General features: G+C 42.7%; 1 protein-coding gene and 90 non-coding genes across 95 annotated transcripts in view; 90 read left to right on the forward strand and 1 right to left on the reverse strand.

The window, feature by feature from the left end:
* LOC116613873 (centriolin) overlaps positions 1 to 21,941 on the reverse strand; it is a 140,608-nt gene that overhangs the window by 82,323 nt on the left and 36,344 nt on the right. The gene's annotated exons all lie outside the window — the stretch shown is intronic.
* On the forward strand, positions 261 to 333 carry Trnai-aau. The gene has a single exon. It is a non-coding gene; the product is annotated as a tRNA-Ile (tRNA).
* Trnai-aau lies at positions 602 to 674 on the forward strand. The gene has a single exon. It is a non-coding gene; the product is annotated as a tRNA-Ile (tRNA).
* Trnal-uag lies at positions 790 to 871 on the forward strand. The gene has a single exon. It is a non-coding gene; the product is annotated as a tRNA-Leu (tRNA).
* On the forward strand, positions 944 to 1,016 carry Trnai-aau. The gene has a single exon. It is a non-coding gene; the product is annotated as a tRNA-Ile (tRNA).
* Positions 1,132 to 1,213, forward strand: Trnal-uag. The gene has a single exon. It is a non-coding gene; the product is annotated as a tRNA-Leu (tRNA).
* Positions 1,565 to 1,637, forward strand: Trnai-aau. The gene has a single exon. It is a non-coding gene; the product is annotated as a tRNA-Ile (tRNA).
* Trnal-uag lies at positions 1,753 to 1,834 on the forward strand. The gene has a single exon. It is a non-coding gene; the product is annotated as a tRNA-Leu (tRNA).
* On the forward strand, positions 1,907 to 1,979 carry Trnai-aau. The gene has a single exon. It is a non-coding gene; the product is annotated as a tRNA-Ile (tRNA).
* Trnal-uag lies at positions 2,095 to 2,176 on the forward strand. The gene has a single exon. It is a non-coding gene; the product is annotated as a tRNA-Leu (tRNA).
* On the forward strand, positions 2,249 to 2,321 carry Trnai-aau. Its single transcript has one exon. It is a non-coding gene; the product is annotated as a tRNA-Ile (tRNA).
* Trnai-aau lies at positions 2,538 to 2,610 on the forward strand. The gene has a single exon. It is a non-coding gene; the product is annotated as a tRNA-Ile (tRNA).
* Positions 2,727 to 2,808, forward strand: Trnal-uag. Its single transcript has one exon. It is a non-coding gene; the product is annotated as a tRNA-Leu (tRNA).
* On the forward strand, positions 2,881 to 2,953 carry Trnai-aau. Its single transcript has one exon. It is a non-coding gene; the product is annotated as a tRNA-Ile (tRNA).
* Positions 3,069 to 3,150, forward strand: Trnal-uag. Its single transcript has one exon. It is a non-coding gene; the product is annotated as a tRNA-Leu (tRNA).
* Positions 3,223 to 3,295, forward strand: Trnai-aau. The gene has a single exon. It is a non-coding gene; the product is annotated as a tRNA-Ile (tRNA).
* Positions 3,411 to 3,492, forward strand: Trnal-uag. Its single transcript has one exon. It is a non-coding gene; the product is annotated as a tRNA-Leu (tRNA).
* On the forward strand, positions 3,844 to 3,916 carry Trnai-aau. The gene has a single exon. It is a non-coding gene; the product is annotated as a tRNA-Ile (tRNA).
* Trnai-aau lies at positions 4,185 to 4,257 on the forward strand. The gene has a single exon. It is a non-coding gene; the product is annotated as a tRNA-Ile (tRNA).
* Trnal-uag lies at positions 4,373 to 4,454 on the forward strand. Its single transcript has one exon. It is a non-coding gene; the product is annotated as a tRNA-Leu (tRNA).
* Positions 4,527 to 4,599, forward strand: Trnai-aau. The gene has a single exon. It is a non-coding gene; the product is annotated as a tRNA-Ile (tRNA).
* Trnal-uag lies at positions 4,715 to 4,796 on the forward strand. Its single transcript has one exon. It is a non-coding gene; the product is annotated as a tRNA-Leu (tRNA).
* On the forward strand, positions 5,148 to 5,220 carry Trnai-aau. Its single transcript has one exon. It is a non-coding gene; the product is annotated as a tRNA-Ile (tRNA).
* Trnal-uag lies at positions 5,336 to 5,417 on the forward strand. Its single transcript has one exon. It is a non-coding gene; the product is annotated as a tRNA-Leu (tRNA).
* Positions 5,490 to 5,562, forward strand: Trnai-aau. The gene has a single exon. It is a non-coding gene; the product is annotated as a tRNA-Ile (tRNA).
* Positions 5,678 to 5,759, forward strand: Trnal-uag. Its single transcript has one exon. It is a non-coding gene; the product is annotated as a tRNA-Leu (tRNA).
* Positions 5,832 to 5,904, forward strand: Trnai-aau. The gene has a single exon. It is a non-coding gene; the product is annotated as a tRNA-Ile (tRNA).
* Positions 6,121 to 6,193, forward strand: Trnai-aau. Its single transcript has one exon. It is a non-coding gene; the product is annotated as a tRNA-Ile (tRNA).
* Trnal-uag lies at positions 6,310 to 6,391 on the forward strand. The gene has a single exon. It is a non-coding gene; the product is annotated as a tRNA-Leu (tRNA).
* Trnai-aau lies at positions 6,464 to 6,536 on the forward strand. The gene has a single exon. It is a non-coding gene; the product is annotated as a tRNA-Ile (tRNA).
* Positions 6,754 to 6,826, forward strand: Trnai-aau. The gene has a single exon. It is a non-coding gene; the product is annotated as a tRNA-Ile (tRNA).
* On the forward strand, positions 6,943 to 7,024 carry Trnal-uag. Its single transcript has one exon. It is a non-coding gene; the product is annotated as a tRNA-Leu (tRNA).
* On the forward strand, positions 7,097 to 7,169 carry Trnai-aau. The gene has a single exon. It is a non-coding gene; the product is annotated as a tRNA-Ile (tRNA).
* On the forward strand, positions 7,387 to 7,459 carry Trnai-aau. The gene has a single exon. It is a non-coding gene; the product is annotated as a tRNA-Ile (tRNA).
* On the forward strand, positions 7,575 to 7,656 carry Trnal-uag. The gene has a single exon. It is a non-coding gene; the product is annotated as a tRNA-Leu (tRNA).
* Positions 8,008 to 8,080, forward strand: Trnai-aau. Its single transcript has one exon. It is a non-coding gene; the product is annotated as a tRNA-Ile (tRNA).
* On the forward strand, positions 8,196 to 8,277 carry Trnal-uag. Its single transcript has one exon. It is a non-coding gene; the product is annotated as a tRNA-Leu (tRNA).
* Trnai-aau lies at positions 8,629 to 8,701 on the forward strand. Its single transcript has one exon. It is a non-coding gene; the product is annotated as a tRNA-Ile (tRNA).
* On the forward strand, positions 8,957 to 9,029 carry Trnai-aau. Its single transcript has one exon. It is a non-coding gene; the product is annotated as a tRNA-Ile (tRNA).
* Positions 9,298 to 9,370, forward strand: Trnai-aau. The gene has a single exon. It is a non-coding gene; the product is annotated as a tRNA-Ile (tRNA).
* Positions 9,486 to 9,567, forward strand: Trnal-uag. The gene has a single exon. It is a non-coding gene; the product is annotated as a tRNA-Leu (tRNA).
* Positions 9,640 to 9,712, forward strand: Trnai-aau. The gene has a single exon. It is a non-coding gene; the product is annotated as a tRNA-Ile (tRNA).
* Trnal-uag lies at positions 9,827 to 9,908 on the forward strand. The gene has a single exon. It is a non-coding gene; the product is annotated as a tRNA-Leu (tRNA).
* Trnai-aau lies at positions 10,260 to 10,332 on the forward strand. Its single transcript has one exon. It is a non-coding gene; the product is annotated as a tRNA-Ile (tRNA).
* Trnal-uag lies at positions 10,448 to 10,529 on the forward strand. The gene has a single exon. It is a non-coding gene; the product is annotated as a tRNA-Leu (tRNA).
* On the forward strand, positions 10,602 to 10,674 carry Trnai-aau. Its single transcript has one exon. It is a non-coding gene; the product is annotated as a tRNA-Ile (tRNA).
* On the forward strand, positions 10,930 to 11,002 carry Trnai-aau. The gene has a single exon. It is a non-coding gene; the product is annotated as a tRNA-Ile (tRNA).
* Trnai-aau lies at positions 11,271 to 11,343 on the forward strand. The gene has a single exon. It is a non-coding gene; the product is annotated as a tRNA-Ile (tRNA).
* Positions 11,459 to 11,540, forward strand: Trnal-uag. The gene has a single exon. It is a non-coding gene; the product is annotated as a tRNA-Leu (tRNA).
* Trnai-aau lies at positions 11,613 to 11,685 on the forward strand. Its single transcript has one exon. It is a non-coding gene; the product is annotated as a tRNA-Ile (tRNA).
* Positions 11,801 to 11,882, forward strand: Trnal-uag. The gene has a single exon. It is a non-coding gene; the product is annotated as a tRNA-Leu (tRNA).
* Positions 11,955 to 12,027, forward strand: Trnai-aau. Its single transcript has one exon. It is a non-coding gene; the product is annotated as a tRNA-Ile (tRNA).
* Positions 12,143 to 12,224, forward strand: Trnal-uag. The gene has a single exon. It is a non-coding gene; the product is annotated as a tRNA-Leu (tRNA).
* Positions 12,576 to 12,648, forward strand: Trnai-aau. The gene has a single exon. It is a non-coding gene; the product is annotated as a tRNA-Ile (tRNA).
* On the forward strand, positions 12,764 to 12,845 carry Trnal-uag. Its single transcript has one exon. It is a non-coding gene; the product is annotated as a tRNA-Leu (tRNA).
* On the forward strand, positions 13,106 to 13,187 carry Trnal-uag. The gene has a single exon. It is a non-coding gene; the product is annotated as a tRNA-Leu (tRNA).
* Positions 13,539 to 13,611, forward strand: Trnai-aau. Its single transcript has one exon. It is a non-coding gene; the product is annotated as a tRNA-Ile (tRNA).
* On the forward strand, positions 13,727 to 13,808 carry Trnal-uag. The gene has a single exon. It is a non-coding gene; the product is annotated as a tRNA-Leu (tRNA).
* Trnai-aau lies at positions 13,881 to 13,953 on the forward strand. The gene has a single exon. It is a non-coding gene; the product is annotated as a tRNA-Ile (tRNA).
* On the forward strand, positions 14,171 to 14,243 carry Trnai-aau. The gene has a single exon. It is a non-coding gene; the product is annotated as a tRNA-Ile (tRNA).
* On the forward strand, positions 14,360 to 14,441 carry Trnal-uag. Its single transcript has one exon. It is a non-coding gene; the product is annotated as a tRNA-Leu (tRNA).
* Trnai-aau lies at positions 14,514 to 14,586 on the forward strand. The gene has a single exon. It is a non-coding gene; the product is annotated as a tRNA-Ile (tRNA).
* On the forward strand, positions 14,702 to 14,783 carry Trnal-uag. Its single transcript has one exon. It is a non-coding gene; the product is annotated as a tRNA-Leu (tRNA).
* Positions 15,135 to 15,207, forward strand: Trnai-aau. The gene has a single exon. It is a non-coding gene; the product is annotated as a tRNA-Ile (tRNA).
* Trnal-uag lies at positions 15,323 to 15,404 on the forward strand. Its single transcript has one exon. It is a non-coding gene; the product is annotated as a tRNA-Leu (tRNA).
* Positions 15,477 to 15,549, forward strand: Trnai-aau. The gene has a single exon. It is a non-coding gene; the product is annotated as a tRNA-Ile (tRNA).
* Positions 15,666 to 15,747, forward strand: Trnal-uag. The gene has a single exon. It is a non-coding gene; the product is annotated as a tRNA-Leu (tRNA).
* Positions 15,820 to 15,892, forward strand: Trnai-aau. The gene has a single exon. It is a non-coding gene; the product is annotated as a tRNA-Ile (tRNA).
* Positions 16,008 to 16,089, forward strand: Trnal-uag. The gene has a single exon. It is a non-coding gene; the product is annotated as a tRNA-Leu (tRNA).
* Positions 16,441 to 16,513, forward strand: Trnai-aau. Its single transcript has one exon. It is a non-coding gene; the product is annotated as a tRNA-Ile (tRNA).
* On the forward strand, positions 16,629 to 16,710 carry Trnal-uag. The gene has a single exon. It is a non-coding gene; the product is annotated as a tRNA-Leu (tRNA).
* Positions 17,062 to 17,134, forward strand: Trnai-aau. Its single transcript has one exon. It is a non-coding gene; the product is annotated as a tRNA-Ile (tRNA).
* Positions 17,250 to 17,331, forward strand: Trnal-uag. Its single transcript has one exon. It is a non-coding gene; the product is annotated as a tRNA-Leu (tRNA).
* On the forward strand, positions 17,404 to 17,476 carry Trnai-aau. The gene has a single exon. It is a non-coding gene; the product is annotated as a tRNA-Ile (tRNA).
* Trnal-uag lies at positions 17,592 to 17,673 on the forward strand. The gene has a single exon. It is a non-coding gene; the product is annotated as a tRNA-Leu (tRNA).
* Trnai-aau lies at positions 17,746 to 17,818 on the forward strand. Its single transcript has one exon. It is a non-coding gene; the product is annotated as a tRNA-Ile (tRNA).
* Trnai-aau lies at positions 18,089 to 18,161 on the forward strand. The gene has a single exon. It is a non-coding gene; the product is annotated as a tRNA-Ile (tRNA).
* Trnal-uag lies at positions 18,272 to 18,353 on the forward strand. Its single transcript has one exon. It is a non-coding gene; the product is annotated as a tRNA-Leu (tRNA).
* Trnai-aau lies at positions 18,651 to 18,723 on the forward strand. Its single transcript has one exon. It is a non-coding gene; the product is annotated as a tRNA-Ile (tRNA).
* Positions 18,839 to 18,920, forward strand: Trnal-uag. The gene has a single exon. It is a non-coding gene; the product is annotated as a tRNA-Leu (tRNA).
* Trnai-aau lies at positions 19,272 to 19,344 on the forward strand. Its single transcript has one exon. It is a non-coding gene; the product is annotated as a tRNA-Ile (tRNA).
* Trnal-uag lies at positions 19,455 to 19,536 on the forward strand. Its single transcript has one exon. It is a non-coding gene; the product is annotated as a tRNA-Leu (tRNA).
* Trnai-aau lies at positions 19,834 to 19,906 on the forward strand. The gene has a single exon. It is a non-coding gene; the product is annotated as a tRNA-Ile (tRNA).
* On the forward strand, positions 20,017 to 20,098 carry Trnal-uag. Its single transcript has one exon. It is a non-coding gene; the product is annotated as a tRNA-Leu (tRNA).
* On the forward strand, positions 20,171 to 20,243 carry Trnai-aau. The gene has a single exon. It is a non-coding gene; the product is annotated as a tRNA-Ile (tRNA).
* Trnal-uag lies at positions 20,354 to 20,435 on the forward strand. Its single transcript has one exon. It is a non-coding gene; the product is annotated as a tRNA-Leu (tRNA).
* Trnai-aau lies at positions 20,733 to 20,805 on the forward strand. The gene has a single exon. It is a non-coding gene; the product is annotated as a tRNA-Ile (tRNA).
* Trnal-uag lies at positions 20,916 to 20,997 on the forward strand. Its single transcript has one exon. It is a non-coding gene; the product is annotated as a tRNA-Leu (tRNA).
* Positions 21,070 to 21,142, forward strand: Trnai-aau. The gene has a single exon. It is a non-coding gene; the product is annotated as a tRNA-Ile (tRNA).
* On the forward strand, positions 21,253 to 21,334 carry Trnal-uag. Its single transcript has one exon. It is a non-coding gene; the product is annotated as a tRNA-Leu (tRNA).
* On the forward strand, positions 21,632 to 21,704 carry Trnai-aau. Its single transcript has one exon. It is a non-coding gene; the product is annotated as a tRNA-Ile (tRNA).

Genomic DNA, 21,941 nt, shown 5'->3' on the forward strand with positions numbered 1-21,941 from the left:
GACCAGCAGTTTATTTTTAACTAACCATAGTTGTGTTAACTAGCTAGTCTTTTATTCAGCAACAAAGTTTTCCACAGACTAGACTAAATTGTTGTGATAACAATATTGCAGAAACGGCGAGCGGTCTAAGGCGCTGGTTTTAGGCACCAGTCTCGAAAGAGGCGTGGGTTCGAATCCCACCGCTGCCAATTGAATTATTTTTGTAAGTTACTTTTAAAACCTTCTTTTGTAAACTAAATCGCTGTAGTTGTATATCAGTTGGTCCGTTAGCTCAGTCGGCAGAGCGTGGTGCTAATAACGCTAAGGTCATGGGTTCGAGCCCCATACGGACCAAAAGTTTATTTTTTAATTACCGTCAATGCAGTTGTGTTGACCAGCTTGTCTTTTATTCAGCAAAAACGTTCTCCACAGAATTGACTAATTGGTGTGATAACAATATTGCAGAAACGGTAGCGTGGCCGAGCGGTCCAAGGCGCTGGTTTTAGGCACCAGTCTTTGAAGAGGCGTGGGTTCCAATCCCAATGTGCCAATTGAATTATTTTTGTAGGTTACTTTTGATACCTTCTTTTGTAAACTAAATCGCTGTAGTTATATATCAGTTGGTCCGTTAGCTCACTCGGCAGAGCGTGGTGCTAATAACGCTAAGGTCATGGGTTCGAGCCCCATACGGACCAAAAGTTTATTTTTAAATAACCGTCAATGCAGTTTTGTTGACTGGCTAGTCTTTTATTCAGCAAAAACGTCCTCCACAGACTTGACCAATTGTTGTGATAACAATATTGCAGAAACGGTAGCGTGGCCGAGCGGTCTAAGGCACCGGTTTTAGGCACCAGTCTCGAAAGAGGCGTGGGTTCGAATCCCACCGCTGCCAATTGAATTATTTTTGTAGGTTACTTTTGATACCTTCTTTTGTAAACTAAATCGCTGTAGTTGTATATCAGTTGGTCCGTTAGCTCAGTCGGCAGAGCGTGGTGCTAATAACGCTAAGGTCATGGGTTCGAGCCCCATACGGACCTTAAGTTTATTTTTAAAGAACCGTCAATGCAGTTGTGTTGACCAGCTTGTCTTTTATTCAGCAAAAACGTTCTCAACAGACTTGACTAATTGTTGTGATAACAATATTGCAGAAATGGTAGCGTGGCCGAGCGGTCTAAGGCGCTGGTTTTAGGCACCAGTCTCGAAAGAGGCGTGGGTTCGAATCCCACCGCTGCCAATCGCAATATTTTTGTAGGTTACTTTTGATACCTTCTTTTGTAAACTAAATCGCTGTAGTTGTCATGGGTCATGGGATCGAGCCCCATACGGACCAGCAGTTTATTTTTAACTAACCATAGTTGTGTTAACTAGCTAGTCTTTTATTCAGCAACAAAGTTTTCCACAGACTAGACTAAATTGTTGTGATACCAATATTGCAGAAACGGCGAGCGGTCTAAGGCGCTGGTTTTAGGCACCAGTCTCGAAAGAGGCGTGGGTTCGAATCCCACCGCTGCCAATTGAATTATTTTTGTAGGTTACTTTTGATACCTTCTTTTGTAAACTAAATCGCTGTAGTTGTATATCAGTTGGTCCGTTAGCTCAGTCGGCAGAGCGTGGTGCTAATAACTCTAAGGTCATGGGTTCGAGCCCCATACGGACCAAAAGTTTATTTTTAAATAACCGTCAATACAGTTTTGTTGACTAGCTAGTCTTTTATCCAGCAAAAACGTTCTCCACAGACTTAACTAATTGTTGTGATAACAATATTGCAGAAACGGTAGCGTGGCCGAGCGGTCTAAGGCGCTGGTTTTAGGAACCAGTCTCGAAAGAGGCGTGGGTTCGAATCCCACCGCTGCCAATTGAATTATTTTTGTAGATTACTTTTGATACCTTCTTTTGTAAACTAAATCGCTGTAGTTGTATATCAGTTGGTCCGTTAGCTCAGTCGGCAAAGCGTGGTGCTAATAACGCTAAGGTCATGGGTTTGAGCCCCATACGGACATAAAGTTTATTTTTAAAGAACCGTCAATGCAGTTGTGTTGACCAGCTTGTCTTTTATTCAGCAAAAACGTTCTCAACAGACTTGACTAATTGTTGTGATAACAATATTGCAGAAATGGTAGCGTGGCCGAGCGGTCTAAGGCGCTGGTTTTAGGCACCAGTCTCGAAAGAGGCGTGGGTTCGAATCCCACCGCTGCCAATTGAATTATTTTTGTAGATTACTTTTGATACCTTCTTTTGTAAACTAAATCGCTGTAGTTGTATATCAGTTGGTCCGTTAGCTCAGTCGGCAAAGCGTGGTGCTAATAACGCTAAGGTCATGGGTTTGAGCCCCATACGGACCAAAAGTTTATTTTTAAATAACCGTCAATGCAGTTTTGTTGACTAGCTAGTCTTTTATTCAGCAAAAACTTCTCCACAGACTTGACTAATTGTTGTGATAACAATATTGCAGTGGGTTGCGGTGGGTTCGAATCCCACCGCTGCCAATTGAATTATTTTTGTAGGTTACTTTTGATACCTTCTTTTGTAAACTAAATCGCTGTAGTTGTATATCAGTTGGTCCGTTAGCTCAGTCGGCAGAGCGTGGTGCTAATAACGCTAAGGTCATGGGTTCGAGCCCCATACGGACCAAAAGTTTATTTTTAAATAACCGTCAATGCAGTTTTGTTGACTAGCTAGCCTTTTATTCAAGAACAAAGTTCTCCACAGACTAGCCTGAGTTGTTGTGATAACAATATTGCAGAAACGGTAGCGTGGCCGAGCGGTCTAAGGCGCTGGTTTTAGGCACCAGTCTCGAAAGAGGCGTGGGTTCGAATCCCACCGCTGTCAATTGAATTATTTTTGTAGGTTACTTTTGATACCTTCTTTTGTAAACTAAATCGCTGTAGTTGTATATCAGTTGGTCCGTTAGCTCAGTCGGCAGAGCGTGGTGCTAATAACGCTAAGGTCATGGGTTCGAGCCCCATACGGACCAAAAGTTTATTTTTTAATTACCGTCAATGCAGTTGTGTTGACCAGCTTGTCTTTTATTCAGCAAAAACGTTCTCAACAGACTTGACTAATTGTTGTGATAACAATATTGCAGAAACGGTAGCGTGGCCGAGCGGTCTAAGGCGCTGGTTTTAGGCACCAGTCTCGAAAGAGGCGTGGGTTCGAATCCCACCGCTGCCAATTGAAATATTTTTGTAGGTTACTTTTGATACCTTCTTTTGTAAACTAAATCGCTGTAGTTGTATATCAGTTGGTCCGTTAGCTCAGTCGGCAGAGCGTGGTGCTAATAACGCTAAGGTCATGGGTTCGAGCCCCATACGGACCAAAAGGTTATTTTTAAAGAACCTTCAATGCAGTTGTGTTGACCAGCTTGTCTTTTATTCAGCAAAAACGTTCTCAACAGACTTGACTAATTGTTGTGATAACAATATTGCAGAAATGGTAGCGTGGCCGAGCGGTCTAAGGCGCTGGTTTTAGGCACCAGTCTCGAAAGAGGCGTGGGTTCGAATCCCACCGCTGCCAATTGAAATATTTTTGTAGGTTACTTTTGATACGTTCTTTTGTAAACTAAATCGCTGTAGTTGTCATGGGTCATGGGTTCGAGGCCCATACGGACCAGCAGTTTATTTTTAACTAACCATAGTTGTGTTAACTAGCTAGTCTTTTATTCAGCAACAAAGTTTTCCACAGACTAGACTAAATTGTTGTGATAACAATATTGCAGAAACGGCGAGCGGTCTAAGGCGCTGGTTTTAGGCACCAGTCTCGAAAGAGGCGTGGGTTCGAATCCCACCGCTGCCAATTGAATTATTTTTGTAAGTTACTTTTAAAACCTTCTTTTGTAAACTAAATCGCTGTAGTTGTATATCAGTTGGTCCGTTAGCTCAGTCGGCAGAGCGTGGTGCTAATAACGCTAAGGTCATGGGTTCGAGCCCCATACGGACCAAAAGTTTATTTTTTAATTACCGTCAATGCAGTTGTGTTGACCAGCTTGTCTTTTATTCAGCAAAAACGTTCTCCACAGAATTGACTAATTGGTGTGATAACAATATTGCAGAAACGGTAGCGTGGCCGAGCGGTCCAAGGCGCTGGTTTTAGGCACCAGTCTTTGAAGAGGCGTGGGTTCCAATCCCAATGTGCCAATTGAATTATTTTTGTAGGTTACTTTTGATACCTTCTTTTGTAAACTAAATCGCTGTAGTTATATATCAGTTGGTCCGTTAGCTCACTCGGCAGAGCGTGGTGCTAATAACGCTAAGGTCATGGGTTCAAGCCCCATACGGACCAAAAGTTTATTTTTAAATAACCGTCAATGCAGTTTTGTTGACTGGCTAGTCTTTTATTCAGCAAAAACGTCCTCCACAGACTTGACCAATTGTTGTGATAACAATATTGCAGAAACGGTAGCGTGGCCGAGCGGTCTAAGGCACCGGTTTTAGGCACCAGTCTCGAAAGAGGCGTGGGTTCGAATCCCACCGCTGCCAATTGAATTATTTTTGTAGGTTACTTTTGATACCTTCTTTTGTAAACTAAATCGCTGTAGTTGTATATCAGTTGGTCCGTTAGCTCAGTCGGCAGAGCGTGGTGCTAATAACGCTAAGGTCATGGGTTCGAGCCCCATACGGACCTTAAGTTTATTTTTAAAGAACCGTCAATGCAGTTGTGTTGACCAGCTTGTCTTTTATTCAGCAAAAACGTTCTCAACAGACTTGACTAATTGTTGTGATAACAATATTGCAGAAATGGTAGCGTGGCCGAGCGGTCTAAGGCGCTGGTTTTAGGCACCAGTCTCGAAAGAGGCGTGGGTTCGAATCCCACCGCTGCCAATCGCAATATTTTTGTAGGTTACTTTTGATACCTTCTTTTGTAAACTAAATCGCTGTAGTTGTCATGGGTCATGGGATCGAGCCCCATACGGACCAGCAGTTTATTTTTAACTAACCATAGTTGTGTTAACTAGCTAGTCTTTTATTCAGCAACAAAGTTTTCCACAGACTAGACTAAATTGTTGTGATACCAATATTGCAGAAACGGCGAGCGGTCTAAGGCGCTGGTTTTAGGCACCAGTCTCGAAAGAGGCGTGGGTTCGAATCCCACCGCTGCCAATTGAATTATTTTTGTAGGTTACTTTTGATACCTTCTTTTGTAAACTAAATCGCTGTAGTTGTATATCAGTTGGTCCGTTAGCTCAGTCGGCAGAGCGTGGTGCTAATAACTCTAAGGTCATGGGTTCGAGCCCCATACGGACCAAAAGTTTATTTTTAAATAACCGTCAATACAGTTTTGTTGACTAGCTAGTCTTTTATCCAGCAAAAACGTTCTCCACAGACTTAACTAATTGTTGTGATAACAATATTGCAGAAACGGTAGCGTGGCCGAGCGGTCTAAGGCGCTGGTTTTAGGAACCAGTCTCGAAAGAGGCGTGGGTTCGAATCCCACCGCTGCCAATTGAATTATTTTTGTAGATTACTTTTGATACCTTCTTTTGTAAACTAAATCGCTGTAGTTGTATATCAGTTGGTCCGTTAGCTCAGTCGGCAAAGCGTGGTGCTAATAACGCTAAGGTCATGGGTTTGAGCCCCATACGGACATAAAGTTTATTTTTAAAGAACCGTCAATGCAGTTGTGTTGACCAGCTTGTCTTTTATTCAGCAAAAACGTTCTCAACAGACTTGACTAATTGTTGTGATAACAATATTGCAGAAATGGTAGCGTGGCCGAGCGGTCTAAGGCGCTGGTTTTAGGCACCAGTCTCGAAAGAGGCGTGGGTTCGAATCCCACCGCTGCCAATTGAATTATTTTTGTAGATTACTTTTGATACCTTCTTTTGTAAACTAAATCGCTGTAGTTGTATATCAGTTGGTCCGTTAGCTCAGTCGGCAAAGCGTGGTGCTAATAACGCTAAGGTCATGGGTTTGAGCCCCATACGGACCAAAAGTTTATTTTTAAATAACCGTCAATGCAGTTTTGTTGACTAGCTAGTCTTTTATTCAGCAAAAACTTCTCCACAGACTTGACTAATTGTTGTGATAACAATATTGCAGTGGGTTGCGGTGGGTTCGAATCCCACCGCTGCCAATTGAATTATTTTTGTAGGTTACTTTTGATACCTTCTTTTGTAAACTAAATCGCTGTAGTTGTATATCAGTTGGTCCGTTAGCTCAGTCGGCAGAGCGTGGTGCTAATAACGCTAAGGTCATGGGTTCGAGCCCCATACGTACCAAAAGTTTATTTTTTAATTACCGTCAATGCAGTTTTGTTGACTAGCTAGCCTTTTATTCAAGAACAAAGTTCTCCACAGACTAGCCTGAGTTGTTGTGATAACAATATTGCAGAAACGGTAGCGTGGCCGAGCGGTCTAAGGCGCTGGTTTTAGGCACCAGTCTCGAAAGAGGCGTGGGTTCGAATCCCACCGCTGCCAATTGAATTATTTTTGTAGATTACTTTTGATACCTTCTTTTGTAAACTAAATCGCTGTAGTTGTATATCAGTTGGTCCGTTAGCTCAGTCGGCAAAGCGTGGTGCTAATAACGCTAAGGTCATGGGTTTGAGCCCCATACGGACCAAAAGTTTATTTTTAAATAACCGTCAATGCAGTTTTGTTGACTAGCTAGTCTTTTATTCAGCAAAAACGTTCTCCACAGACTTGACTAATTGTTGTGATAACAATATTGCAGTGGGTTGCGGTGGGTTCGAATCCCACCGCTGCCAATTGAATTATTTTTGTAGGTTACTTTTGATACCTTCTTTTGTAAACTAAATCGCTGTAGTTGTATATCAGTTGGTCCGTTAGCTCAGTCGGCAGAGCGTGGTGCTAATAACGCTAAGGTCATGGGTTCGAGCCCCATACGGACCAAAAGTTTATTTTTAAATAACCGTCAATGCAGTTTTGTTGACTAGCTAGCCTTTTATTCAAGAACAAAGTTCTCCACAGACTAGCCTGAGTTGTTGTGATAACAATATTGCAGAAACGGTAGCGTGGCCGAGCGGTCTAAGGCGCTGGTTTTAGGCACCAGTCTCGAAAGAGGCGTGGGTTCGAATCCCACCGCTGCCAATTGAATTATTTTTGTAGATTACTTTTGATACCTTCTTTTGTAAACTAAATCGCTGTAGTTGTATATCAGTTGGTCCGTTAGCTCAGTCGGCAAAGCGTGGTGCTAATAACGCTAAGGTCATGGGTTTGAGCCCCATACGGACCAAAAGTTTATTTTTAAATAACCGTCAATGCAGTTTTGTTGACTAGCTAGTCTTTTATTCAGCAAAAACGTTCTCCACAGACTTGACTAATTGTTGTGATAACAATATTGCAGTGGGTTGCGGTGGGTTCGAATCCCACCGCTGCCAATTGAATTATTTTTGTAGGTTACTTTTGATACCTTCTTTTGTAAACTAAATCGCTGTAGTTGTATATCAGTTGGTCCGTTAGCTCAGTCGGCAGAGCGTGGTGCTAATAACGCTAAGGTCATGGGTTCGAGCCCCATACGGACCAAAAGTTTATTTTTAAATAACCGTCAATGCAGTTGTGTTGACCAGCTTGTCTTTTATTCAGCAAAAACGTTCTCAACAGACTTGACTAATTGTTGTGATAACAATATTGCAGAAATGGTTGCGTGGCCGAGCGGTCTAAGGCGCTGGTTTTAGGCACCAGTCTCGAAAGAGGCGTGGGTTCGAATCCCACCGCTGCCAATTGAAATATTTTTGTAGGTTACTTTTGATACCTTCTTTTGTAAACTAATTCGCTGTAGTTGTCGTGGGTCATGGGTTCGAGCCCCATACGGACCAGCAGTTTATTTTTAACTAACCATAGTTGTGTTAACTAGCTAGTCTTTTATTCAGCAACAAAGTTTTCCACAGACTAGACTAAATTGTTGTGATAACAATATTGCAGAAACGGCGAGCGGTCTAAGGCGCTGGTTTTAGGCACCAGTCTCGAAAGAGGCGTGGGTTCGAATCAAACCGCTGCCAATTGAATGATTTTTGTAGGTTACTTTTTATACCTTCTTTTGTAAACTAAATCGCTGTAGTTGTATATCATTTGGTCCGTTAGCTCAGTCGGCAGAGCGTGGTGCTAATAACGCTAAGGTCGTGGGTTCGAGCCCCATACGGACCAAAAGTTTATTTTTAAATAACCGTCAATGCAGTTTTGTTGACTGGCTAGTCTTTTATTCAGCAAAAACGTCCTCCACAGACTTGACCAATTGTTGTGATAACAATATTGCAAAAACGGTAGCGTGGCCGAGCGGTCTAAGGCGCTGGTTTTAGGCACCAGTCTCGAAAGAGGCGTGGGTTCGAATCCCACCGCTGCCAATTGAAATATTTTTGTAGGTTACTTTTGATACCTTCTTTTGTAAACTAAATCGCTGTAGTTGTCATGGGTCATGGGTTCGAGCCCCATACGGACCAGCAGTTTATTTTTAACTAACCATAGTTGTGTTAACTAGCTAGTCTTTTATTCAGCAACAAAGTTTTCCACAGACTTGACTAAATTGTTGTGATAACAATATTGCAGAAACGGCGAGCGGTCTAAGGCGCTGGTTTTAGGCACCAGTCTCGAAAGAGGCGTGGGTTCGAATCCCACCGCTGCCAATTGAATTATTTTTGTAAGTTACTTTTAAAACCTTCTTTTGTAAACTAAATCGCTGTAGATGTATATCAGTTGGTCCGTTAGCTCAGTCGGCAGAGCGTGGTGCTAATAACGCTAAGGTCATGGGTTCGAGCCCCATACGGACCAGCAGTTTATTTTCAACTAACCATAGTTGTGTTAACTAGCTAGTCTTTTATTCAGCAACAAAGTTTTCCACAGACTAGACTAAATTGTTGTGATAACAATATTGCAGTAACGGCGAGCGGTCCAAGGCGCTGGTTTTAGGCACCAGTCTCTGAAGAGGCGTGGGTTCGAATCAAACCGCTGCCAATTGAATTATTTTTGTAGGTTACTTTTTATACCTTCTTTTGTAAACTAAATCGCTGTAGTTGTATATCAGTTGGTCCGTTAGCTCAGTCGGCAGAGCGTGGTGCTAATAACGCTAAGGTCATGGGTTCGAGCCCCATACGGACCAAAAGTTTATTTTTTAATTACCGTCAATGCAGTTGTGTTGACCAGCTTGTCTTTTATTCAGCAAAAACGTTCTCCACAGAATTGACTAATTGGTGTGATAACAATATTGCAGAAACGGTAGCGTGGCCGAGCGGTCCAAGGCGCTGGTTTTAGGCACCAGTCTTTGAAGAGGCGTGGGTTCCAATCCCAATGTGCCAATTGAATTATTTTTGTAGGTTACTTTTGATACCTTCTTTTGTAAACTAAATCGCTGTAGTTATATATCAGTTGGTCCGTTAGCTCAGTCGGCAGAGCGTGGTGCTAATAACGCTAAGGTCATGGGTTCGAGCCCCATACGGACCAAAAGTTTATTTTTAGATAACCGTCAATGCAGTTTTGTCGACTGGCTAGTCTTTTATTCAGCAAAAACGTCCTCCACAGACTTGACCAATTGTTGTGATAACAATATTGCAGAAACGGTAGCGTGGCCGAGCGGTCTAAGGCGCTGGTTTTAGGCACCAGTCTCGAAAGAGGCGTGGGTTCGAATCCCACCGCTGCCAATTGAATTATTTTTGTAGGTTACTTTTGATACCTTCTTTTGTAAACTAAATCGCTGTAGTTGTATATCAGTTGGTCCGTTAGCTCAGTCGGCAGAGCGTGGTGCTAATAACGCTAAGGTCATGGGTTCGAGCCCCATACGGACCTAAAGTTTATTTTTAAAGACCGTCAATGCAGTTGTGTTGACCAGCTTGTCTTTTATTCAGCAAAAACGTTCTCAACAGACTTGACTAATTGTTGTGATAACAATATTGCAGAAATGGTAGCGTGGCCGAGCGGTCTAAGGCGCTGGTTTTAGGCACCAGTCTCGAAAGAGGCGTGGGTTCGAATCCCACCGCTGCCAATCGCAATATTTTTGTAGGTTACTTTTGATACCTTCTTTTGTAAACTAAATCGCTGTAGTTGTCATGGGTCATGGGATCGAGCCCCATACGGACCAGCAGTTTATTTTTAACTAACCATAGTTGTGTTAACTAGCTAGTCTTTTATTCAGCAACAAAGTTTTCCACAGACTAGACTAAATTGTTGTGATACCAATATTGCAGAAACGGCGAGCGGTCTAAGGCGCTGGTTTTAGGCACCAGTCTCGAAAGAGGCGTGGGTTCGAATCCCACCGCTGCCAATTGAATTATTTTTGTAGGTTACTTTTGATACCTTCTTTTGTAAACTAAATCGCTGTAGTTGTATATCAGTTGGTCCGTTAGCTCAGTCGGCAGAGCGTGGTGCTAATAACTCTAAGGTCATGGGTTCGAGCCCCATACGGACCAAAAGTTTATTTTTAAATAACCGTCAATACAGTTTTGTTGACTAGCTAGTCTTTTATCCAGCAAAAACGTTCTCCACAGACTTAACTAATTGTTGTGATAACAATATTGCAGAAACGGTAGCGTGGCCGAGCGGTCTAAGGCGCTGGTTTTAGGCACCAGTCTCGAAAGAGGCGTGGGTTCGAATCCCACCGCTGCCAATTGAATTATTTTTGTAAGTTACTTTTAAAACCTTCTTTTGTAAACTAAATCGCTGTAGATGTATATCAGTTGGTCCGTTAGCTCAGTCGGCAGAGCGTGGTGCTAATAACGCTAAGGTCATGGGTTCGAGCCCCATACGGACCAGCAGTTTATTTTCAACTAACCATAGTTGTGTTAACTAGCTAGTCTTTTATTCAGCAACAAAGTTTTCCACAGACTAGACTAAATTGTTGTGATAACAATATTGCAGAAACGGCGAGCGGTCCAAGGCGCTGGTTTTAGGCACCAGTCTCTGAAGAGGCGTGGGTTCGAATCAAACCGCTGCCAATTGAATTATTTTTGTAGGTTACTTTTTATACCTTCTTTTGTAAACTAAATCGCTGTAGTTGTATATCAGTTGGTCCGTTAGCTCAGTCGGCAGAGCGTGGTGCTAATAACGATAAGGTCATGGGTTCGAGCCCCATACGGACCAAAAGTTTATTTTTTAATTACCGTCAATGCAGTTGTGTTGACCAGCTTGTCTTTTATTCAGCAAAAACGTTCTCCACAGAATTGACTAATTGGTGTGATAACAATATTGCAGAAACGGTAGCGTGGCCGAGCGGTCCAAGGCGCTGGTTTTAGGCACCAGTCTTTGAAGAGGCGTGGGTTCCAATCCCAATGTGCCAATTGAATTATTTTTGTAGGTTACTTTTGATACCTTCTTTTGTAAACTAAATCGCTGTAGTTATATATCAGTTGGTCCGTTAGCTCAGTCGGCAGAGCGTGGTGCTAATAACGCTAAGGTCATGGCTTCGAGCCCCATACGGACCAAAAGTTTATTTTTAAATAACCGTCAATGCAGTTTTGTTGACTGGCTAGTCTTTTATTCAGCAAAAACGTCCTCCACAGACTTGACCAATTGTTGTGATAACAATATTGCAGAATTGGTAGCGTGGCCGAGCGGTCTAAGGCGCTGGTTTTAGGCACCAGTCTCGAAAGAGTCGTGGGTTCGAATCCCACCGCTGCCAATTGAATTATTTTTGTAGGTTACTTTTGATACCTTCTTTTGTAAACTAAATCGCTGTAGTTGTATATCAGTTGGTCCGTTAGCTCAGTCGGCAGAGCGTGGTGCTAATAACGCTAAGGTCATGGGTTCGAGCCCCATACGGACCTAAAGTTTATTTTTAAAGAACCGTCAATGCAGTTGTGTTGACCAGCTTGTCTTTTATTCAGCAAAAACGTTCTCAACAGACTTGACTAATTGTTGTGATAACAATATTGCAGAAACGGTAGCGTGGCCGAGCGGTCTAAGGCGCTGGTTTTAGGCACCAGTCTCGAAAGAGTCGTGGGTTCGAATCCCACCGCTGCCAATTGAATTATTTTTGTAGGTTACTTTTGATACCTTCTTTTGTAAACTAAATCGCTGTAGTTGTATATCAGTTGGTCCGTTAGCTCAGTCGGCAGAGCGTGGTGCTAATAACGCTAAGGTCATGGGTTCGAGCCCCATACGGACCTAAAGTTTATTTTTAAAGAACCGTCAATGCAGTTGTGTTGACCAGCTTGTCTTTTATTCAGCAAAAACGTTCTCAACAGACTTGACTAATTGTTGTGATAACAATATTGCAGAAATGGTAGCGTGGCCGAGCGGTCTAAGGCGCTGGTTTTAGGCACCAGTCTCGAAAGAGGCGTGGGTTCGAATCCCACCGCTGCCAATCGCAATATTTTTGTAGGTTACTTTTGATACCTTCTTTTGTAAACTAAATCGCTGTAGTTGTCATGGGTCATGGGATCGAGCCCCATACGGACCAGCAGTTTATTTTTAACTAACCATAGTTGTGTTAACTAGCTAGTCTTTTATTCAGCAACAAAGTTTTCCACAGACTAGACTAAATTGTTGTGATACCAATATTGCAGAAACGGCGAGCGGTCTAAGGCGCTGGTTTTAGGCACCAGTCTCGAAAGAGGCGTGGGTTCGAATCCCACCGCTGCCAATTGAATTATTTTTGTAGGTTACTTTTGATACCTTCTTTTGTAAACTAAATCGCTGTAGTTGTATATCAGTTGGTCCGTTAGCTCAGTCGGCAGAGCGTGGTGCTAATAACTCTAAGGTCATGGGTTCGAGCCCCATACGGACCAAAAGTTTATTTTTAAATAACCGTCAATACAGTTTTGTTGACTAGCTAGTCTTTTATCCAGCAAAAACGTTCTCCACAGACTTAACTAATTGTTGTGATAACAATATTGCAGAAACGGTAGCGTGGCCGAGCGGTCTAAGGCGCTGGTTTTAGGCACCAGTCTCGAAAGAGGCGTGGGTTCGAATCCCACCGCTGCCAATTGAATTATTTTTGTAGATTACTTTTGATACCTTCTTTTGTAAACTAAATCGCTGTAGTTGTATATCAGTTGGTCCGTTAGCTCAGTCGGCAAAGCGTGGTGCTAATAACGCTAAGGTCATGTGTTTGAGCCCCATACGGACCTAAAGTTTATTTTCAAAGAACCGTCAATGCAGTTGTGTTGACCAGCTTGTCTTTTATTCAGCAAAAACGTTCTCAACAGACTTGACTAATTGTTGTGATAACAATATTGCAGAAATGGTAGCGTGGCCGAGCGGTCTAAGGCGCTGGTTTTAGGCACCAGTCTCGAAAGAGGCGTGGGTTCGAATCCCACCGCTGCCAATAGCAATATTTTTGTAGGTTACTTTTGATACCTTCTTTTGTAAACTAAATCGCTGTAGTTGTCATGGGTCATGGGATCGAGCCCCATACGGACCAGCAGTTTATTTTTAACTAACCATAGTTGTGTTAACTAGCTAGTCTTTTATTCAGCAACAAAGTTTTCCACAGACTAGACTAAATTGTTGTGATACCAATATTGCAGAAACGGCGAGCGGTCTAAGGCGCTGGTTTTAGGCACCAGTCTCGAAAGAGGCGTGGGTTCGAATCCCACCGCTGCCAATTGAATTATTTTTGTAGGTTACTTTTGATACCTTCTTTTGTAAACTAAATCGCTGTAGTTGTATATCAGTTGGTCCGTTAGCTCAGTCGGCAGAGCGTGGTGCTAATAACGCTAAGGTCATGGGTTCGAGCCCCATACGGACAAAAAGTTTATTTTTAAATAACCGTCAATGCAGTTTTGTTGACTAGCTAGTCTTTTATCCAGCAAAAACGTTCTCCACAGACTTAACTAATTGTTGTGATAACAATATTGCAGAAACGGTAGCGTGGCCGAGCGGTCTAAGGCGCTGGTTTTAGGCACCAGTCTCGAAAGAGGCGTGGGTTCGAATCCCACCGCTGCCAATTGAATTATTTTTGTAGATTACTTTTGATACCTTCTTTTGTAAACTAAATCGCTGTAGTTGTATATCAGTTGGTCCGTTAGCTCAGTCGGCAAAGCGTGGTGCTAATAACGCTAAGGTCATGGGTTTGAGCCCCATACGGACCAAAAGTTTATTTTTAAATAACCGTCAATGCAGTTTTGTTGACTAGCTAGTCTTTTATTCAGCAAAAACGTTCTCCACAGACTTGACTAATTGTTGTGATAACAATATTGCAGTGGGTTGCGGTGGGTTCGAATCCCACCGCTGCCAATTGAATTATTTTTGTAGGTTACTTTTGATACCTTCTTTTGTAAACTAAATCGCTGTAGTTGTATATCAGTTGGTCCGTTAGCTCAGTCGGCAGAGCGTGGTGCTAATAACGCTAAGGTCATGGGTTCGAGCCCCATACGGACCAAAAGTTTATTTTTAAATAACCGTCAATGCAGTTTTGTTGACTAGCTAGCCTTTTATTCAAGAACAAAGTTCTCCACAGACTAGCCTGAGTTGTTGTGATAACAATATTGCAGAAACGGTAGCGTGGCCGAGCGGTCTAAGGCGCTGGTTTTAGGCACCAGTCTCGAAAGAGGCGTGGGTTCGAATCCCACCGCTGTCAATTGAATTATTTTTGTAGGTTACTTTTGATACCTTCTTTTGTAAACTAAATCGCTGTAGTTGTATATCAGTTGGTCCGTTAGCTCAGTCGGCAGAGCGTGGTGCTAATAACGCTAAGGTCATGGGTTCGAGCCCCATACATACCAAAAGTTTATTTTTAAATAACCGTCAATGCAGTTGTGTTGACCAGCTTGTCTTTTATTCAGCAAAAACGTTCTCAACAGACTTGACTAATTGTTGTGATAACAATATTGCAGAAACGGTTGCGTGGCCGAGCGGTCTAAGGCGCTGGTTTTAGGCACCAGTCTCGAAAGAGGCGTGGGTTCGAATCCCACCGCTGCCAATCGCAATATTTTTGTAGGTTACTTTTGATACCTTCTTTTGTAAACTAAATCGCTGTAGTTGTCGTGCGTCATGGGTTCGAGCCCCATACGGACCAGCAGTTTATTTTTAACTAACCATAGTTGTGTTAACTAGCTAGTCTTTTATTCAGCAACAAAGTTTTCCACAGACTAGACTAAATTGTTGTGATAACAATATTGCAGAAACGGCGAGCGGTCTAAGGCGCTGGTTTTAGGCACCAGTCTCGAAAGAGGCGTGGGTTCGAATCAAACCGCTGCAAATTGATTTTTTTTTGTAGGTTACTTTTTATACCTTCTTTTGTAAACTAAATCGCTGTAGTTATATATCAGTTGGTCCGTTAGCTCAGTCGGCAGAGCGTGGTGCTAATAACGCTAAGGTCATGGGTTCGAGCCCCATACGGACCAAAAGTTTATTTCTAAATAACCGTCAATGCAGTTTTGTTGACTGGCTAGTCTTTTATTCAGCAAAAACGTCCTCCACAGACTTGACCAATTGTTGTGATAACAATATTGCAGAAACGGTAGCGTGGCCGAGCGGTCTAAGGCGCTGGTTTTAGGCACCAGTCTCGAAAGAGGCGTGGGTTCGAATCCCACCGCTGTCAATTGAATTATTTTTGTAGGTTACTTTTGATACCTTCTTTTGTAAACTAAATCGCTGTAGTTGTATATCAGTTGGTCCGTTAGCTCAGTCGGCAGAGCGTGGTGCAAATAACGCTAAGGTCATGGGTTCGAGCCCCATACGGACCAAAAGTTTATTTTTAAATAACCGTCAATGCAGTTTTGTTGACTAGCTAGTCTTTTATTAAAGAACAAAGTTCTCCACAGACTAGCCTGAGTTGTTGTGATAACAATATTGCAGAAACGGTAGCGTGGCCGAGCGGTCTAAGGCGCTGGTTTTAGGCACCAGTCTCGAAAGAGGCGTGGGTTCGAATCCCACCGCTGTCAATTGAATTATTTTTGTAGGTTACTTTTGATACCTTCTTTTGTAAACTAAATCGCTGTAGTTGTATATCAGTTGGTCCGTTAGCTCAGTCGGCAGAGCGTGGTGCTAATAACGCTAAGGTCATGGGTTCGAGCCCCATACGGACCAAAAGTTTATTTTTAAATAACCGTCAATGCAGTTGTGTTGACCAGCTTGTCTTTTATTCAGCAAAAACGTTCTCAACAGACTTGACTAATTGTTGTGATAACAATATTGCAGAAATGGTAGCGTGGCCGAGCGGTCTAAGGCGCTGGTTTTAGGCACCAGTCTCGAAAGAGGCGTGGGTTCGAATCCCACCGCTGCCAATTGAAATATTTTTGTAGGTTACTTTTGATACCTTCTTTTGTAAACTAAATCGCTGTAGTTGTCGTGGGTCATGGGTTCGAGCCCCATACGGACCAGCAGTTTATTTTTAACTAACCATAGTTGTGTTAACTAGCTAGTCTTTTATTCAGCAACAAAGTTTTCCACAGACTAGACTAAATTGTTGTGATAACAATATTGCAGAAACGGCGAGCGGTCTAAGGCGCTGGTTTTAGGCACCAGTCTCGAAAGAGGAGTGGGTTCGAATCAAACCGCTGTCAATTGAATTATTTTTGTAGGTTACTTTTGATACCTTCTTTTGTAAACTAAATCGCTGTAGTTGTATATCAGTTGGTCCGTTAGCTCAGTCGGCAGAGCGTGGTGCTAATAACGCTAAGGTCATGGGTTCGAGCCCCATACGGACCAAAAGTTTATTTTTAAATAACCGTCAATGCAGTTGTGTTGACCAGCTTGTCTTTTATTCAGCAAAAACGTTCTCAACAGACTTGACTAATTGTTGTGATAACAATATTGCAGAAATGGTAGCGTGGCCGAGCGGTCTAAGGCGCTGGTTTTAGGCACCAGTCTCGAAAGAGGCGTGGGTTCGAATCCCACCGCTGCCAATTGAAATATTTTTGTAGGTTACTTTTGATACCTTCTTTTGTAAACTAAATCGCTGTAGTTGTCGTGGGTCATGGGTTCGAGCCCCATACGGACCAGCAGTTTATTTTTAACTAACCATAGTTGTGTTAACTAGCTAGTCTTTTATTCAGCAACAAAGTTTTCCACAGACTAGACTAAATTGTTGTGATAACAATATTGCAGAAACGGCGAGCGGTCTAAGGCGCTGGTTTTAGGCACCAGTCTCGAAAGAGGAGTGGGTTCGAATCAAACCGCTGCCAATTGATTTTTTTTTGTAGGTTACTTTTTATACCTTCTTTTGTAAACTAAATCGCTGTAGTTGTATATCAGTTGGTCCGTTAGCTCAGTCGGCAGAGCGTGGTGCTAATAACGCTAAGGTCATGGGTTCGAGCCCCATACGTACCAAAAGTGTATTTTTAAATAACCGTCAATGCAGTTTTGTTGACTAGCTAGTCTTTTATTCAGCAAAAACGTTCTCCACAGACTTGACTAATTGTTGTGATAACAATATTGCAGAAACGATAGCGTGGCCGAGCGGTCTAAGGCGCTGGTTTTAGGCACCAGTCTCGAAAGAGGCGTGGGTTCGAATCCCACCGCTGCCAATTGAATTATTTTTGTAGGTTACTTTTGATACCTTCTTTTGTAAACTAAATCGCTGTAGTTGTATATCAGTTGGTCCGTTAGCTCAGTCGGCAGAGCGTGGTGCTAATAACGCTAGGGTCATGGGTTCGAGCCCCATACGGACGTAAAGTTTATTTTTAAAGAACCGTCAATGCAGTTGTGTTGACCAGCTTGTCTTTTATTCAGCAAAAACGTACTCCACAGACTTGACTAATTGTTGTGATAACAATATTGCAGAAACGGTAGCGTGGCCGAGCGGTCTAAGGCGCTGGTTTTAGGCACCAGTCTCGAAAGAGGCGTGGGTTCGAATCCCACCGCTGCCAATTGAATTATTTTTGTAGGTTACTTTTTATACCTTCTTTTGTAAACTAAATCGCTGTAGTTGTATATCAGTTGGTCCGTTAGCTCAGTCGGCAGAGCGTGGTGCTAATAACGCTAAGGTCATGGGTTCGAGCCCCATACGGACCAAAAGTTTATTTTTAAATAACCGTCAATGCAGTTTTGTTGACTAGCTAGTCTTTTATTCAAGAACAAAGTTCTCCACAGACTAGACTGAGTTGTTGTGATAACAATATTGCAGAAACGGTAGCGCGTCCGAGCGGTCTAAGGCGCTGGTTTTAAGCACCAGTCTCGAAAGAGGCGTGGGTTCGAATCCCACCGCTGCCAATTGAATTATTTTTTTAGGTTACTTTTGATACCTTCTTTTGTAAACTAAATCGCTGTAGTTTTATATCAGTTGGTCCGTTAGCTCAGTCGGCAGAGCGTGGTGCTAATAACGCTAAGGTCATGGGTTCGAGCCCCATACGGACCAGCAGTTTATTTTTAACTAACCATAGTTGTGTTGACTAGCTAGTCTTTTATTCAGCAACAAGGTCCTCCACAGACTAGACTGAGTTGTTGTGATAACAATATTGCAGAAACGGTGGCGTGGCCCAGCGGTCTAAGGCGCTGGTTTTAGGCACCAGTCTCGAAAGAGGCGTGGGTTCCAATCCCACCGCTGCCAATTGAATTATTTTTGTAGGTTACTTTTGATACCTTCTTTTGTAAACTAAATCGCTAACTAACCATAGTTGTGTTAACTAGCTAGTCTTTTATTCAGCAACAAAGTTTTCCACAGACTAGACTAAATTGTTGTGATAACAATATTGCAGAAACGGCGAGCGGTCTAAGGCGCTGGTTTTAGGCACCAGTCTCGAAAGAGGCGTGGGTTCGAATCCCACCGCTGCCAATTGAATTATTTTTGTAGGTTACTTTTGATACCTTCTTTTGTAAACTAAATCGCTGTAGTTGTATATCAGTTGGTCCGTTAGCTCAGTCGGCAGAGCGTGGTGCTAATAACGCTAAGGTCATGGGTTCGAGCCCCATACGGACCAAAAGTTTATTTTTAAATAACCGTCAATGCAGTTGTGTTGACCAGCTTGTCTTTTATTCAGCAAAAACGTTCTCAACAGACTTGACTAATTGTTGTGATAACAATATTGCAGAAATGGTAGCGTGGCCGAGCGGTCTAAGGCGCTGGTTTTAGGCACCAGTCTCGAAAGAGGCGTGGGTTCGAATCCCACCGCTGCCAATTGAAATATTTTTGTAGGTTACTTTTGATACCTTCTTTTGTAAACTAAATCGCTGTAGTTGTCGTGGGTCATGGGTTCGAGCCCCATACGGACCAGCAGTTTATTTTTAACTAACCATAGTTGTGTTAACTAGCTAGTCTTTTATTCAGCAACAAAGTTTTCCACAGACTAGACTAAATTGTTGTGATAACAATATTGCAGAAACGGCGAGCGGTCTAAGGCGCTGGTTTTAGGCACCAGTCTCGAAAGAGGCGTGGGTTCGAATCCCACCGCTGCCAATTGAATTATTTTTGTAGGTTACTTTTTATACCTTCTTTTGTAAACTAAACCGCTGTAGTTGTATATCAGTTGGTCCGTTAGCTCAGTCGGCAGAGCGTGGTGCTAATAACGCTAAGGTCATGGGTTCGAGCCCCATACGGACCAGCAGTTTATTTTTAACTAACCATAGTTGTGTTGACTAGCTAGCCTTTTATTCAGCAACAAGGTCCTCCACAGACTAGACTGAGGTGTTGTGATAACAATATTGCAGAAACGGTAGCGTGGCCGAGCGGTCTAAGGCGCTGGTTTTAGGCACCAGTCTCGAAAGAGGCGTGGGTTCCAATCCCACCGCTGCCAATTGAATTATTTTTGTAGATTACTTTTGATACCTTCTTTTGTAAACTAAATCGCTAACTAACCATAGTTGTGTTAACTAGCTAGTCTTTTATTCAGCAACAAAGTTTTCCACAGACTAGACTAAATTGTTGTGATAACAATATTGCAGAAACGGCGAGCGGTCTAAGGCGCTGGTTTTAGGCACCAGTCTCGAAAGAGGCGTGGGTTCGAATCCCACCGCGGTCAATTGAAATATTTTTGTAGGTTACTTTTGATACCTTCTTTTGTAAACTAAATCGCTGTAGTGGTATATCAGTTGGTCCGTTAGCTCAGCCGGCAGAGCGTGGTGCTAATAACGCTAAGGTCATGGGTTCGAGCCCCATACGGACCAGTAGTTAATTTTTAACTAACCATAGTTGTGTTGACTAGCTAGTTTTTTATTCAGCAACAAAGTTTTCCACAGACTAGACTGAGTTGTTGTGATAACAATATTGCAGAAACGGTAGCGTGGCCGAGCGGTCTAAGGCGCTGGTTTTAGGCACCAGTCTCGAAAGAGGCGTGGGTTCGAATCCCACCGCTGCCAATTGAATTATTTTTGTAGGTTACTTTTGCTACCTTCTTTTGTAAACTAAATCGCTGTAGTTGTGTATCAGTTGGTCCGTTAGCTCAGTCGGCAGAGCGTGGTGGTAATAACGCTAAGGTCATGGGTTCGAGCCCCATACGGACCAGCAGTTTATTTTTAACTAACCATAGTTGTGGTGACTAGCTAGTCTTTAATTCAGCAACAAAGTTTTCCACAGACTAGACTAAATTGTTGTGATAACAATATTGCAGAAACGGTAGCGTGGCAGAGCGGTCTAAGGCGCTGGTTTTAGGCACCAGTCTCGAAAGAGGCGTGGGTTCCAATCCCACCGCTGCCAATTGAATTATTTTTGTAGATTACTTTTGATACCTTCTTTTGTAAACTAAATCGCTAACTAACCATAGTTGTGTTAACTAGCTAGTCTTTTTTTCAGCAACAAAGTTTTCCACAGACTAGACTAAATTGTTGTGATAACAATATTGCAGAAACGGCGAGCGGTCTAAGGCGCTGGTTTTAGGCACCAGTCTCGAAAGAGGCGTGGGTTCGAATCCCACCGCTGCCAATTGAATTATTTTTGTAGGTTACTTTTGATACCTTCTTTTGTAAACTAAATCGCTGTAGTTGTATATCAGTTGGTCCGTTAGCTCAGTCGGCAGAGCGTGGTGCTAATAACGCTAAGGTCATGGGTTCGAGCCCCATACGGACCAAAAGTTAATTTTTAACTAACCATAGTTGTGTTGACTAGCTAGTTTTTTATTCAGCAACAAAGTTTTCCACAGACTAGACTGAGTTGTTGTGATAACAATATTGCAGAAACGGTAGCGTGGCCGAGCGGTCTAAGGCGCTGGTTTTAGGCACCAGTCTCGAAAGAGGCGTGGGTTCGAATCCCACCGCTGCCAATTGAATTATTTTTGTAGGTTACTTTTGCTACCTTCTTTTGTAAACTAAATCGCTGTAGTTGTGTATCAGTTGGTCCGTTAGCTCAGTCGGCAGAGCGTGGTGGTAATAACGCTAAGGTCATGGGTTCGAGCCCCATACGGACCAGCAGTTTATTTTTAACTAACCATAGTTGTGGTGACTAGCTAGTCTTTAATTCAGCAACAAAGTTTTCCACAGACTAGACTAAATTGTTGTGATAACAATATTGCAGAAACGGTAGCGTGGCAGAGCGGTCTAAGGCGCTGGTTTTAGGCACCAGTCTCGAAAGAGGCGTGGGTTCCAATCCCACCGCTGCCAATTGAATTATTTTTGTAGATTACTTTTGATACCTTCTTTTGTAAACTAAATCGCTAACTAACCATAGTTGTGTTAACTAGCTAGTCTTTTATTCAGCAACAAAGTTTTCCACAGACTAGACTAAATTGTTGTGATAACAATATTGCAGAAACGGCGAGCGGTCTAAGGCGCTGGTTTTAGGCACCAGTCTCGAAAGAGGCGTGGGTTCGAATCCCACCGCTGCCAATTGAATTATTTTTGTAGGTTACTTTTGATACCTTCTTTTGTAAACTAAATCGCTGTAGTTGTATATCAGTTGGTCCGTTAGCTCAGTCGGCAGAGCGTGGTGCTAATAACGCTAAGGTCATGGGTTCGAGCCCCATACGGACCAAAAGTTTATTTTTAAATAACCGTCAATGCAGTTGTGTTGACCAGCTTGTCTTTTATTCAGCAAAAACGTACTCCACAGACTTGACTAATTGTTGTGATAACAATATTGCAGAAACGGTAGCGTGGCCGAGCGGTCTAAGGCGCTGGTTTTAGGCACCAGTCTCTGAAGAGGCGTGGGTTCGAATCCCAATGTGCCAATTGAATTATTTTTGTAGGTTACTTTTGATACCTTCTTTTG

Source organism: Nematostella vectensis, chromosome 8 (genome assembly GCF_932526225.1).
Source record: "Nematostella vectensis chromosome 8, jaNemVect1.1, whole genome shotgun sequence".
Lineage (NCBI taxonomy): Eukaryota > Metazoa > Cnidaria > Anthozoa > Actiniaria > Edwardsiidae > Nematostella > Nematostella vectensis.